At 37.9% G+C, this 14,929-nt stretch overlaps 1 protein-coding gene across 5 annotated transcripts in view; it reads right to left on the reverse strand.

Annotated features, from left to right (window-relative positions):
* SLC16A7 (solute carrier family 16 member 7) overlaps positions 1-14,929 on the reverse strand; it is a 200,899-nt gene that overhangs the window by 162,685 nt on the left and 23,285 nt on the right. The window lies entirely within an intron of this gene.

Below are 14,929 nucleotides of genomic sequence, written 5' to 3' on the forward strand. Positions count from 1 at the left end.
TAGACCTGGGTTAAGGCCAGGGCTGCCTCTAAACATCCCCAAAAAAGGAATTACCCAGTCCAAAATATCAATAATATTGAGACCAAGAAACCTAGATCAGTTTAAAGAATCTAAAGAAAATCAGGGTTGGAAACAGGATTCCCTCCCTTTTCTACTTTAAGTTACAAATTTAAATGCACACTCTGTTAAATCTAACATCTCTAATAGTGAAATAATACCAAATTCTAACATTTAGCTTCAATCTGTTTTATTCCCAGGGCTTCCCAGGTGGTGCTGGTGGTAAAGAATCCCTGCTGATGCCTGAGACATGGGTTCCATCCCTGGGTTGGGAAGATTCCCCTGGAGGAGGGCATGGCATCCCACTCTAGTATTCCTGCCCAGAGAATCCTCTGGACAGAGGAGCCTGGTGGGCTACAGTCCATGGGGTCACAAAGAGTCAGACATGACTGAGAAATAGCACGCACACTCGAATTTTACTCCAATCCATATAAACTACAACGGAGGCGAATGTACTGGCCTATGTACTTAGGCCTCAGTCTTCTCTCTGCTAGTGTATCTTTCACTCAACTCATTTACCTCTAAGGCTCAGATGCAAAGCTACCTTCCCATCAACATGCGACTCCTCCCTTCTCAGATCTGTTTCTCTTTCTTGTGTATCTTTCTTTGTACTTATATTCCACTATAATCATTTTTTTTAATTCTCCCTATCCCTGACCCAACCTCCCCCACCAACCCACACACACACACACACATATAAACATGCAAACACACACACACACACACACACACACACTCATTTAACCTCCTTACTATCATGAATCAGATTTTCTTTACTTATATATATATCTCCAGAAAAACCTCTATGTAGTAGAGTGCTTTGAGTAAAGTACTTAATGTATGTTTGAAATGAATTAGCGAGGAATTTATATACAATAATATTAATAATACAGCATGAACCATAATATTTCCTGTTGATTATCTGAATCTTAATATAACTGCATTACTAGGCCTTGTTAAATCCGATACCAATTTTCTTCTCCTGGCAGATGTCACCATCTATTTATTTATTTATTTTTTGGTTGTGCTGGGTCTTCATTGCTGCACAAGCTTTTTTTCAGTTGTAGTGAGCGGGAGCTACTCTTTGATCTGGTGCCTAGGCTCAAAGCACTCTACTACACAGAGGTTTTTGTGGAGATATATATATATATATATATATAAAGGAAATCTGATTCATGATCCTAAGGAGGTTAAATGAGTTTGTGTGTGTGTGTGTGTGTGTGTGTGTGCTTATCTGCATGAGACATTGTGGTGGTTTCTCCTGTAGCAGAGCACAGGCTCTAGGGCATGCCAGCATCAATAGTTGCAATCAAAAGTTGCAGCCCATGGGCTCAGTAGTTGCAGCTTGCGGGCTCTAGGGCACAGGCTCAATAGTCGTGGTGCACGGGCTTAGTTGTTTCGCAGCACGTGGGATCTTCCCGGATCAGGGATCAGTATCTCCTTGCACTAGCAGGCAGATTCTTTACCACTGAGCCACGAGCAAAGCCTCTGTCTCCATCTATTTCAGGTTTGATTTCCCAGAATTCTTGAGGTTTGTGTTCAGTAGGTAACTGAATTGACATTTTGCTACAAACAAAAGCTCAGAATGGGATGTATTTTCTTCCCAAAGGCCTATTCTAGCAGCAGAAGAGCTTATGTCTTTGCCTGAGCTATAAGCCTAAACTCAGGAAGAAAATAAATCCAATTCCTAATAACTGTTGAAGAAATAGCCTTGTAGTATGTCAAACTCTTCAGGAATCCAAACTGATGCAGCAGGAAAACACATTTCCATCAATCTCTACCTCACCCTCAACCTTAAAACTAGTCTAAATTTAAAATTTCTAAGTTTGGATTTTAATCAAAAGTAAGCTGACTACCTAAGTAATTAATACATAGCTATAAATATCTCCTGTTTAAAAAGCATACAGTAAACATACAGTCAAGTCTTCCAGCTACTTGTCCTCGAAACAAATGTATTATATTTTACGTTTTTATGTGACTTGACAAAAAGGAAACTCAAGGCCTTCCCCCATGGATACCAAGAAACCACTGACTTTAATTATTTAATCCTTTTATGACAGAATTAGCTTAATGTTCAGCACCTGGAAAGGTACAAGTCTAAATTTACAAATTTATTATGAAACAGTTATTGTGAAAAAATTATTGAAGGTTAAACGCATGTATATTCCATCAACATAATAACTTTCAAAACTTGAGGTCACAAAGTCACTGTTAGGTTTTCTCATAGTACTATCTGATTCTATGCTAGTAAGAATCATTTTCACTGTTTAGTCCACAGCCATCAATTGGGAGAAAGGAGCTGACTTATCTGGAGCACCCCAGTCTGAGCTGAGAAATTTCAATGTGTGTTTCACTCATTATGTAGCAATTCTGCTAAGAGAGGTTTCACCACCAGGTTTTTGCAGGTAAGGAAACAATTTCAAAAAGGTTTGTGAGGTGCCAATTTTAATAACACTAGTAAACAGTGTTTCTGAAGTATGTCTTCCAACTATGTCAAAATACTGTTCAATATTATATTTTAATCTATGAAAGGCAGAAAATCTGCTCAGTTTGAGTGTTTCACTAGTTAACCAATATATGCCACTTAATGTTGAGCGCCAAGCAAGGACTACGAGCTTCCCTAAGAGGAAAGGTATCCCATCAAGGAAAGAGACCACCACAGGAAGCCATCATTCTGTTGGAGGATCAGTGGTGTATAAAAAATGAAAGGGGACTTTCCTGGTGGCTATAAGCAGTGAAGAATCAGCCTGCCAATGCAGGAGACACAGGTTCAGTCCCTGATGTGGGTTAAAACATACACACACACACACACACAGAAATGATTTTTTTCCTTACTACTTAGTGGAGGAGATAGACATATAAGTAGACACTTACAGTCAAATGTGCTAAAAGTTATGACAGGGGTAGATTAAGTTCTTATGAAAGCAATGCATGCTTCATATGGGACTGGCATGATTTCATAGAGGAAATGAGAATTGAACTGAGTCATGAAACACACAGTTCAGAGAAGGTTTAAGAAGTCAATTCAGATATAAAGAGTAGAATGTTCAGAGGCATGATTCCTGTTCTAGCTCATGATGGCCCTGATCACTGGATACATGATCAGAAGGGGCAGGAATAGAAACTGATAACATATGATGCTGGTGCTTGAGAGCAAAAGGAAAGCAAGGAAAGTTGAGGATAACAACAGTAAAGGGAGTTCAATATAGGTTTGGAAGCATGAGAAAAGGTAAGATTAGATTTGTTTTTCAGTAAAATTCCTTTGATAGCAATATGGATAATTAACAAAACAGCATAGAGAACTGCAGTGTAATTTAAGTGGGAAATTATAAACATATGTAAAGTAGCAGAATCAGGAATGGGAAAAAATGTTGAAATCAAGGATATAGCTCCAGTCTTAAGGGTTTGATAAAAATTGGTTGTACTAGATGGTAAGAAATGTCCCGAATGATCTTGGTGTTCCCAGTGTGGAAGATTGGGTGGCTATTAATGGGTCTGCAATATCTGCCCAGTGTGAATGGAAGGACACCATACAGGCAATAGCTATGCAGGACTGCAATAAGAGGTCAGTTAGGGCAAGACTTGTAGACCAGAAACCACCAGCTTGTCACTGAAATTATGAGCAAGGCAAGACAGAAGCAGAGGTTTTAGACATAATCAGTGTTAAGTGACAGAAAAAGTAAAGCCTGGGAAAGAAACCAAGGCAGGGAGGAAGATTGTCTAAAGGTATAAAAATGTATTAATAAAAGTGGGAACTGGGTAAACATGACAAATTTATCCAAAGGAAGTACCTATATTTAATTATAACTTCCTCTGAAGGTTTGTGGGCAAAAACAGTTTTTTACTTTAAGGTAAGAAATTTCTTCAGGAAACTAAAGTTTCTCTCCAGTAAAATTAATGACAAACATCATAAAAAAATGACAAACATTAATGACATAAAATAAATAAATAAAAACCAAAAGATAGATACACACGATACACATACATAGCTAACTGCATGATAACATAGTTTATAGAAGAAATGGATTTTCACTTTATAGCTCAGGGCTTCCCTGATAGTTCAGTTGGTAAAGAATCCACCTGCAATGCAGGAGACCTGGGTTCGATCCCTGGGTTGGGAAGATCCCCTGGAGAAGGGATAGGCTACCCACTCCAGTATTCTTGGAATTCCCTTGTGGCTCAGCTGGTGAAGAATCCGCCTGCAATGCGGAAGACCTAGATTCGACCCCTGGGTTGGGAAGATCCCCTGGAGAAGGGGAAATGCTATCCACTCCAGTATTCTGGCTTGGAGAATTCCATGGATTGTATAATTCATGGTGTTGCAAAGAGTTGGACATGACTGAACGACTTTTACTTCACTTTCACCCTGAAATCTAAACAGTGGCCTACAAATTTTATGTACTTCTAAAGGAATGTATTTCTAATGAAACATAAAAAAAAAATCAATGTTTTCATCATTGAAGTTGTGACATAAAGCCATGGGAAATTCTTTCTAGCTAAGATCATCAATTGTGCATAAATTCTCTTGGGCTCCAGGTTGATGTATGCAGCACAGCAAGATGTAAGTGATTGAGACCCATGCGGAAGTTCAAGATTGGCTTACTTTCTAATGAGGGGAAAGTTTTATTTACAAGGAAACCAGCTGTGAAACTGAAGTAATAACATGAATTAATTTATACATTCTGCATGTAAAGGTCAAGAACTTTCAAGCACTCCTTTCCATGTTCTCCAGACTAGAAAAAAAAACCCAATATTAAATAATATTTGTAAGTGTTGTCTCTTGTTGGTACACATTGAACTCCCACATAGCATATATTCAGATGGAAAGTTTAAATATATTTGACTCAGTAGCAAAGGAATTAAAGTTCTCCTGGTTAAAATTTATATCCCTTTTGCTTTTATCAGACTTGCTTTCTTGGCTTCTCAAACTAACCAAGTTGTCATCAGCTGTGAGCCTGAATCCAGAGGCAAAACTCTTGAATTCAGGAGAATTCTCTAACACACTGAGAGCAATATATCCATTTCTGTGACCACACTGGTTACTGGCAAGCTGTTGGAAGAATCTGGAACTTGTATTCAGGAATCCTATATTTGATTAACAGCTCTCTTTCCTGTGTATCTGTTATGTGACTGTGAGTCACTGAAAATCCCTCAGTTGCATTCATCTGTAAAATGAAGAGGATTATCGACTGACCCACCTCACCGAATTGATGACATGAATCAGTGAAAAAATGGGGTGGATCAGTCGTAAAAGACTATACAAATGAAATCATGGTTAGTTTTTATTTACCCTTGTGGCTCAGCTGGTAAAGAATCCGCCTGCAATGCGGGAGATCTGGGTTCGATCCCTGGGTTGGGAAGATTCCCTGGAGAAGGGAAAGGCTACCCACTCCAGTATTCTGGCCCGGAGAATTCCATGGACTATATTGTCCATGGGGTCGCAAAGAGTCGGACATGACTGAGTGACTTTCACACATCACATACTCATTTTTAGGTTACCAAGGGCTTAGAAATAGCTCAGAACATAACTGCATGTACTAATTTGTGGGGAATTAGGCTAAGTCCAGACCTTTACTTTTATGTCATGTGTTTATGTCTTAAAAAACAAACAAAACCACCAGAAAGAAAAAAAAGTCAAAAACCAAAAACAACCTCAGGCATTTAAAAAGACAGAGAAAATGATTCCTTGAAATGTTTTAGGATTTCCTAGAATTATTTAGTCAAAGAATAAAACTTTCTTCTATAAAATGTTTATGATTCTACTGCTATAATCTGCAATTACAGCTACTAACATATTCTGTTTTACCTCATTTTTGCTCTCCTATATAATAGTGTTTCATATATAACAGATTGTCAACAAGTATATGACTGGACTTCTCTGGTGGTACACGGATAAGAACCTGTCTGCCAATGCAGTGGACACGGGTTCAATCTGTAGTCTGGGAGGATCCCACATGCTGTGGGGCAACTAAGCCCATGTGCCCCAACTACTGGAGCCCACTCACTCTAGGACACTCGAGTCACAATAATGAGCTCCTGTGCTGCAACTACTGAGGCCCATGTGCCTAAGCCTGTGCTCCACAAGAGGCCACAGCAGTGAGAAGCCTGTGCGCTGAAACAGAGTAGGCCCAGCTCACCTCAACTAGAAAAGGCCCATGCACAGTAACAAAGACCTAGTGAAGCAAAAAATAAATAAATAAATGAAATAAGTATATGATTAATTGCTATAGGAAAATTTTCAGGTATAAGAGGCTATATAATATAGCTCAATGTATTTTTTTTTAATCTATCTTTTTAGGTAACAATTCTACTATTCAAGTATGCTTGCATTCATGCTAAGTTGCTTCAGTCATGTCTGACTCTTCACAATCCTATGGACTGTAGCCCGCCAGGCTCCTCTGTCCATGGGATTCTCCAGGCAAGAATACTGGAGTGGGTTGCCATGCCCTCCTCCAAGGGATATTCTTGACCCAGGGATTGAACCCTTGTCCTTTTTGTCTCCAGCACTGGTAGGCAGGTTCTTTACCACTAGTGCCATCTGAGAAGCCCCAGTATTCAATTATATTTTTATATAAAAGAAACAATATTAAAAACGTTTTTCCCAAACTGACAAATTGTTTTTTTCTATTTCACCAATCTATATTAGGCAAATTTGCTATTGCCTTTCTTTCTTTCAACCTGCTTCTCAATGATGATGAAGGAACACACCTAGGTAGACCTACTAGTTAGAACATACCTAGGTACCACATGATCCTAACCCCAGGCCACAGCCAATTAGACCAGGGCTTACATCAAGTGAGGACAGGAAAGAAATAACTAATACTTATTGAGTAGCCACTATATCCAAGGCACTACTCTTGCTTTTTATTCTTTATATGCTCATTTGACCCTCATCATAACTATGAGGTAGGGACTATTATCATCATTCTCATTTCCTGATAAAGAAACTGTCACAGAGTCATGAAGAAAGTTTCCTAGGATTACAAGGCTAGAAAGATTTGGAGCTGAGCTTCAAATCCAGCCAGTCTAGCTGCTTCTGCATACAGAACCATTGATCTAACCATTGCAGCATATTTTCCTTAAATAGTATACTACCATATTACCATCTATAGGTGAGGTGAAGACAAGTTTATCTTCTGTCTCAAGAATTTGAAGTGATAGATGGAGACACTGAGTCAGTTGGTTAGTGCTGGACACTGAAAGTGTGAGGTAGTTTTGTATTGCAACAGAAAGGAAAATCAAAAGACTATGGGGAAAATCAGGCCTGTGTTACCATTCCAGCCAGACCTAACAGACTTCCTGAAATTAGCCTCCAAGAAAAATCCCCTGGTTTTCCAATTACTGAGTTTATTACTTAATTTGTACATGTCTCTGTCCTTTACAACATAAAAATCCCTCCATTGAAAGCAACTAAAAAATGTACATAAAAAGAATAGAAGTTTTATGTACATAAAAGTAGCTTTTTTGGGTACATAAAACTGGAAAGTAAGAAATATCCAGTAAATGAAACTAACTGAAAGGGGAAACCAAGTGGTTAAGACTGCTTTATTCAGGTTTCCTCTTGGGACATTTGATGAAATAGGTAGACTTGGACTTGAGATTTCACAGCCTTTGGGTGTTTGCAATAGATCACACAACCCAAGGTCAGCCAGAGATGGAAAGTCTAAAGGGTGATATGCCCTCCTGTGACCCAATAAAACTATCGTCATTGTACCAGAAATAAGTTTGCAAGCTTGCAGTGCTACACATACACACACAACACAGCTGGCAACTGCAAAGGAACCAGTCTGCCTCTAAATTTGGCACTGGTGATGGGGAACAAAAAAATATCACCTGACGATTCGTGACCAACAGTAATCCTCACATGACTTTGCCCTCCAATTTCATACTACCAAGGTGGTTCAAACATCTAAAAACAGCTTATAGTATTAGGTAATGCCCCTGACCCAGGAAAAAGGAAATACAAATTCTCTTAACTAGAAATCCAACTTAGTTAAAGTTTCAAATAATTCTCAAATGATGAAGATCCAAGTGACACTTATTTGCAAGGCATTATTAAGCAAAAACCAGAAGAAACTACAGATGTATAATCTGGTCCATAAATACATTAGATAGCTAAATTAAACATATAAATTGAGTACATTTTAAATAGGAAAGGATTAAAATATCATTAAAGAGTAAAGGACCATGAAGAACTGTATAAGAACTAAACATTAAAACAAAATTTTCCAAAATATAACTTACTAAAACTGAACAAAAGCAAAGCAAATGGATAAAAAAATATAAAACTTCCAATAGTGCTTAGCTCTAGAAAGGGGAGGAGTAACGAGTGGATAATAATCAAAGAATGAGACCAGGAAGATGCACATAGGTAAGTTTTGATTTTTGTTAATGTTCTGATTCTTGAATTGGTTGCTGGGTTTGTTAGTTTTAATTATATTAACGTAATTAAACACAGCTATGAATGATGAGAAGGAAATGGCAACCCACTCCAGTATTCTTGCCTGGAGAATCCCATGGACAGAGGAGCCTGGTGGGCTACAGTCCACGAGGTCGCAAAGAGTCAGACACGACTGAGCGACTTCACTTCATTTATGAATGATGAGAGCATGTCACAACCTAAAGATTATGATTAGTCTTTAATTAAATTCTGAATACTTGAGGCCAAAAGACAAACAATAAATCAGTAAATATTTTAAAACCAATTACAATAATTCATCACAATAAAGTAAAATTTTAAAATCATCTCAAAATTCTACCAAATTAAAACTGAAGAAAAATGCCTTAACTGGTATCTATAACAACAAAAAATTAAACAAAAACCTGTAACATCATACTTAATGCTAGCAGTTTGAGAGATTAGATAGAATATGTGATTTTTAAAAAGCAACATACATAGTATCCTCAAGGAATAGTTCTTCCTTTAAAATATAACAAACTATACCAAATCCTTCATAGATTAAAAGCACAAAGAAGCCATGAAAGAAGACATGAATGAATAGAGATAAATCACTCTCATAAAAGTTTCAATATCATAAGTAGATGTATGGATTCAATTGTAATGAAAAATCCCATTTTTTTTAACCTGAAAACCTGAGTCTAAAATGTATTGAAAGATCAAAGGCCAAGAATAGCAAAGTCATTTCTGAAACAGAACCAGAGGAGTGGTATGTGCATGACTAAATATCAAGGCTCATTATATAGCTGTGATGACTGACAGTGAGAGGCACTAGTACCAGGATAGATGAATTCAACAAGGAACACAAAGGAAAGTCAGGAAACACACTCACAAATTATTTTAATTTCAAAACTGGTGTTATCAATCAGTAGGAAAAAAAAAAAAAAAACTGTTGCTCTAAGCCAAGTCATCATCCATATGGGAAAATATGAGACTAAGTTTTCCCCTTACATCCTGAAGAAAAATGAACATAAGGTAAAAATAATCACCCTTCATGATAAAACAATGCCATAGCCGAGCTAGCCAATACAATAGTCAATTGCCACAAGAGGCTGTTTAAATTCAAATGTAAATTAATTGAAATTAAACTTTAAAATTTAGCTCCTCAATCATTTTCACATGTCAATTGCTCAGCTGTAACATGTAGTTAGTGGCTACCATATTGGGCAGTGGCAGGTATAAAATATTTCCATCATTGCATACAAGTTTATTGGACAGAACCAAGAGACATTTACAATAGTATCTTTGACCTTGGGACCAGGAAAGGATGTAGTAAGCAAGGAGTAACAAACAAACAAAAAAGAGGGTGAAAATAACTGATGAATTTAGCTATTAAAATTAAGCACCATTTATCAAAAGATGCTATATAGAAAATAAAAAAGAAAGCCTTAACTTGAAGAAAGGTATATATAATATTTATATACATATGTAATTTATTTATATGTATACATAAAGAATACATGAGGTATATAAAGACTCTTTCTAACCAACAAAAAGATAATCATATAGAAAAATGATTAAAAGATATATTGGGTACTCTATTCTGTTTGATGACCAAAATAAATACAGTCTCATTTATCCCATCAATATATGAAATAGATTAGACTGAAACGTTAGACAAATTTCTGTGTTCTGTTTTAAATCAGCAAGAGTAGGAGGGGGGCAACATGTTTTTCAGCCTAGAAGGAAGATTACACTGGTTTGGACAGTATCACAGCAACATATAAGTAGGCTGATAATAATGTTTGAACATGTAATTAAATAGATATTTCTAAAGTTAGCTTATCCTTTATTAAAAGACAGTTCTCCAGCTTACTTAACAATTTATCTTTACCTTACTTGAGCACACACACTTGGGAGGCACACAGGATACTTATGCCAGTGTAGAATGTGGTGGGAATGAGGGAATTAATTTCATATTTGTTTCAATCCAAAGAGTCAGAGAACACAAGATGTGTGTGACTGGGGGGTGGAATGGAAAATGTAGATAAAGTCACAAACATGAGGAAATACTGAAAATACAACTGAAATGCAATTCCCTCAATGCAAAGACAAATTTCTATCCTTGAATTAACATGAGTAGGTATTTCTCTGTGCACCATCCACTTCCTGACCCTTGCCCAAATGGAGAGAATAAAAAAAAAAAGAAAATCATACTTTCCTACCTTCTGTATAGAAAAAAGAAGTTTTCACATTAAAAAAAAAAAAACAAATTTACAAAACTGTGTTTATGTACCTTAAACACTGAAACAAAACTATACTCATACCACATACCCAAGTTGTCTAATTTGAACTAAGTCTTAGTTTTAACCAAATTGTAAGAGAAGCAATTAAGGAATTTTGGCCTTTTATTGTGGTATATTAAAAAACAGCAAACATACTAAACAACTTCAAAAAAAGTTTAAACTAGCTATTAAATAGCATCGCAATATGTCAAACAGTAATGTGATAGTTTGATCATACGCAGCCAAGGCAGTTTGAGTCCATGCCAGTGATTCTAGAAGTTGACTTTGTTTGCCAGAAAGAAACAAACAATGCAGAACAGTCTGTGTATAAATTTCAAGAACTATGATATGATTTCACCTCTCAAGGTCCTTGTAATCTAAGAACAAGAGAAAAACAATTAGCAGCTTGGCAGTTCTGATACAACTAAATAGAATTAGACATCTGCAAAAAAAAATTGGGACATTCGAGTCAGATTAAATATTAGAGGACATATGAGTATTACTAGTCATAATTAGGAAGAGTTCATGCCATGAATCAGGATTATGGTCCCATCGATGGAAATGCACGATGGGTGATCATCTTAAATCTAGGTAAGGTTGCAGCCACCACCATCATGATCCACTCTAGAGTAGCAGGGCTTCAGCTTCTGGGCCAAGGAAACTTATTTATTAGAAAATAAATGTGTTTATCAGAAAGTTATTGATTAGAAAATAAATCCAAATGTAAGTTTTTTGCTAGTTGCTTTATATCCACAACAAACTAGTACGGAGAATGCCTTGTACAAAACAACACAATAAAGGTTCAAAGATCAAGGTGTTCCCTTAGGCAAGGCTATAGACTTCAGTCTCTAGTATTTGAAATTTAGGCTGCAGTCCTTGTTTTTTGACATATCTCTGACTGTGTGGCACAGTCCATGCTTTTAACCAGATTTGAACAGGAGAACGGCCACTTGGCCTGGGGAGAAACAGATGAACTGTTTGATTTCATGGATTGTTTCAAGGATTCCTCTACCCAGAGAAGACTGTAAAGAGCATGGTGGCGTTCCAGTACTCACAGAGAACCAGGGTTCCAAAGATTTCTACAATCAGTATGTGAAGCCAAGCACAAAGCAACCCTAAGAACAGAAGAACACAAGGTTGGGAGATGCAAGTTCATGAATGCAAGCATGTAAGTCACTACTTTGCCAACAAAGGTCAATCTACTCAAGGCTATAGTTTTTCCAGTAGTCATATATGGATGTGAGAGTTGGATTGTGAAGAAAGCTGAACGCCAAAGAATTGATGCTTTTGAACTGTGGTGTTGGAGAAGACTCTCGAGAGTCCCTTGGACTGCAAGGAGATCCAACCAGTCCATTCTGAAGGAGATCAGCCCTGGGATTTCTTTGGAAGGAATGACGCTAAAGCTGAAACTCCAGTACTTTGGCCACCTCATGCAAAGAGTTGACTCATTAGAAGAGACTCTGATGCTGGGAGGGATTGGGGGCAGGAGGAGAAGGGGATGATAGAGGATGAGATGGCTGGATGGCATCACTGACTCGATGGACCTAAGTCTCAGTGAACTTCGGGAGTTGGTGATGGACAGGGAGGCCTGGAGTGCTGTGATTCACGGGGTCGCAAAGAATCAGACACAACTGAGCAACTGAACTGAACTGAACTGAACTGAGCTTGCAAATATAATCAGTGGGCCAAATGCATAGCTAAGGAAAGCCAACGAAACACTGTAGACTCAGACACTGGTGTGAAGCACAATTTTTTTAAGTAATATTATGAATAATAATAAAATATTATAAATATTTCTCCCAGTTTGGAGGGGGTGAATTTTTGTACATAATTTTATGTTCTGATCAATAATCCAATATGATTCCCTTCTGAGATGTATTCTTACTGTATATTTTATTTTTCTTCCTCACAAAAGTTTGCCTCCTACTTCCTCCACCTCTACACATGCCCTTATTCATTTTCTTATGAATTTTTTTTCTTTCCCTTCAAACAAGACACACGTCTAATTCAATACTGTTTTTATAGTAGTAAAACTACAGATATTGTTCTTTTTGCAAAACCGAGAACAGGAAGTGATCAGAAAGAAGGACCTTCATCATCAACTTCCTTAGCTAATAAAAATGCCAAGAAAAATGTTATCACTTCTTGAAAACCACAAAGCAAAAACTCTTCTAAATCCATAGGTAAGGCACTCGGTTGATGCCTGCATCCTTAATATTAATTCCACTGCAGATCACATTATACTGTCTTCATATGCAATTTTTTATAAACACATCTCATTATAAATTCAGTAATTACTTGGACCTTTACAGAAGAAAGGGTTTTCATATGAAGCAGTAAATAATTTCCAAGTTGATGTTTTGTGCTTTGCATCTAGGGTCCCAACTATGAATCTATAATAACACTCAGAGTTCTTCATGTAGGCAAAACCTAGAATAAAGTGAATAATGAAATCGATCTCATGGGCAGGTTATCTATGGTTGTAAGAAATCAAAATTCACTCAATTTAGTTTAAAGAAAGGGCCTCCCAGGTGGCACTGGTGGTAAAGAATTGCCTGCCAATGCAGGAGACATAAGAGTCAGGAGGAGTTCCATTTCTGGATCAGGAAGATTCCCTGGAGGAGGGCATGACAACCCACTCCTATATTCTTGCCTGGAGAATCCCATGGACAGAGGAGCCTGGCGGGCTACAGTCCACAGGTTCGCAAAGAATTGGACAAGACTGAAGCGACTTAGCATGAACACACGGACATCTTTAGGAAAAGGGGAAGAAAAACAAAAACAGGATCAACACAGAACTCGGCTGCAGAGTTGTTAGGCAGCTGCCTTCTCTGTCTGTATAGAGCCCTGAATGGTTCAGATGCTGAGTATAAGCTAAGAAATAAAATGAGGACTTCCAGGTTAGAGTGTCTAGTCACAAATATTATCTCCATTATTTATGATCTTTGTGAACTTCGTGTGGGTGCCTGGTTGCTAAGTCATGTCTGACTCTTTGCAACCTAATGGAATGTAGCCTTCTGGACCCCTCTGTCCATGGGAGTTTCCAGGCAAGAATAATGGAGTGGGTTGCCATTCTCTTCTCCAGGGGATCTTCCTGACCCAGGAATGGAACCCCTGTCTCCTGCATCTCCTGCATTGGCAGGTAGATTCTTTACCACTGAGCCAGTTTAAGAATCTGCCTGCCAAGGCAGGGGACACAGGTTCATCCCTGGTCCAGCAAGATCCCACATGTCTTGGGGCAACTAATCCTGGGTGCCACAACTACTGAAGCCCTAGCACGCTAGAACCTGTGCTCTGCAATAAGAGAAGCCACTGTAATGAGAATCCTGCACACCACAAGGAGAGAAAGCCTGAGCATAGCTACAAAGACCCAGCACAGCCAAAAATAAATAAAATTTTAAAAAAGAAAAGCAGTAGCAGTACTATTCTTACAGTATTAGACAAGATACCACAGATAAAGTGCTTAGAATAGTGTCTGAGACAGTATGCATTCAATAAATGAAAGTCATTATGATAACATAGTTGTAATTGCTTGTCCTGAGCATATGCTCCATCTCTCTCTGCCTGGCAGCTTCCTCTGTTTGCCCAGGCCAAACAGCCACTAGATCAGAGTTACCAATTTCTTACAACTTCAGTGCCCATGATTTCTGATTTCCTCAGCCCACATCACATGATGTACACATGGTTATCCTCACTGGGTCTGCAGATTTCCTTAGGATCTCCTGCATCTCCTGCATTGGCAGGTAGATTCTTTACCAACAGAGGTTAAAGAACTGCCTTTCTGATATGAATGTTTCCAATTCACAGATTAATAAAATTCACAGGTGTTTTCCCTCTTAGGCAATATTGAAATAAACTAACAAATGAAACTGGCTAAGAAAAATATGAGCTACTTGTAAGATGCTAAGTTCACTGTATGCCTGCACAGCTATCAACGGAAGCTACATAATCACTTTTAACAGATTCAGTAGGATTAACACACGGGTGAAATATTGGGTTTAAATAACCTCTAAGTTCCTTTGAGTGCATGATTCAATTTACACAGACAGACTATAAAATTGCAAGTCTTCAATAAAAGTCTGCAGTATAAATTTGTGTGTGCTTAGTCACTTAGTCTTGCCCAACTCTTTGCAATCCCATGGACTGTAGCCTGCCAGGCTACCCTGTCTGTGGGATTCTCCAGGCAAGA

Source organism: Bos taurus, chromosome 5, assembly GCF_002263795.3.
Source record: "Bos taurus isolate L1 Dominette 01449 registration number 42190680 breed Hereford chromosome 5, ARS-UCD2.0, whole genome shotgun sequence".
NCBI classification, from domain to species: Eukaryota; Metazoa; Chordata; class Mammalia; order Artiodactyla; family Bovidae; genus Bos; species Bos taurus.